Here is a 1,233-nt window from a genome sequence, read left to right as displayed (position 1 = left end):
CCCCAGGGGGGGGGCCGGACCCGGCGGGGGCAGGAGGCGAAGAGACCGGACCTTTCACGGCAATATCCTCATGGGCCGGCGGCGGGGGGTCTTTATCCCCCTCCCCGGGGGAAGCGGCGCCCTTCTCGGTAGCGGGGCTCAAGCGATGCCGGCGGATTTTCTTCACTCAACGAGCAGAGCATCCAACATGGCGCTACGGCCGCCTCCAGCAGTCCGGCAGGACGGCCGCTCGGCAAACTTCGGGCCTTATCGGAATGGCTCGGTAGGCCGAGGGTGGGAGGCCCCTTCGGCTCTTTCCGTAGACTACTAGCGGTCGGGATTCTTCGTAAACACTCGGGGGCGTCTTCGGCGCCGTTCGGGAGAGCTCTGGGGCTGACTTGCTTCCTCGGGAAAGCTCGGCGAGGGGGCCTTCCGAGGCTCGCGGCCGCCGGGATGCGGGGCGGAAGGAGAGACCAGAGGCGAGGTCTGGTCTGCGAGAGTCCTCTCCTGCCGCCCAGCCTCGAAGAACAATGGTAACGGCCCTGGAGCCTACGGTCTGCAGAGTCCTGCCCGCAGGGGCGGGAGCAGTGAGGCTAGAAACCGGCAACGGTGGGAGGAACCGCCTACCCGGATTGAAACCGCTGGATAGGAACCCACAGCGTGCGCCTATTAGCATAGCAAGTAGCCCTCGCCGGCCCTTAACTACGCAGTTCCCGTCCATTGTGTCGACATTTCGCCCTCGTATACATTCAGGGGTGAGTGGGGTGAGGAGCCCCATTTCCCCAGCACCCTGAGGCTGGGAAAGGAAAAGTGACTGGCCCGAGGTCACTCAGACAGAAAAGGACAGGAAATTCTGGATCTGAATTCCTCTTTCATCTGGATGAACCTTGCTTCCTCACAAATTACCTGGGACCTGATCCAACCTGCCTTATCTAATCAGAAGCCTTGACTACCGGTTCCGTGGAAGGATTCTTGCAAAGCCTGCCCCAAGACTAGAGCATCCTGTGATCAGCAGCCAGTGGTCAGCTCCCCAGTGTCCTATGCCTGGGTAACACTTTTTTTCTAAATATATTTTATTGATTTTTTACAGAGAGGAAGGGAGAGGGATAGAGAACATCCATGAGAGGGATAGAGAGTTAGAAACATCCATGAGAGAGAAACATCAATCAGCTGTCTCCTGCACACCCCCTACTGGGGATGTGCCCGCAACCAAGGTACATGCCCTTGACTGGAATCGAATCTGGGACCCTTGAG

This window comes from Myotis brandtii, unplaced genomic scaffold (assembly GCF_000412655.1).
Source record: "Myotis brandtii unplaced genomic scaffold, ASM41265v1 scaffold129, whole genome shotgun sequence".
NCBI lineage: Eukaryota > Metazoa > Chordata > Mammalia > Chiroptera > Vespertilionidae > Myotis > Myotis brandtii.
Note: the sequence above shows the minus strand (reverse complement) of the source record.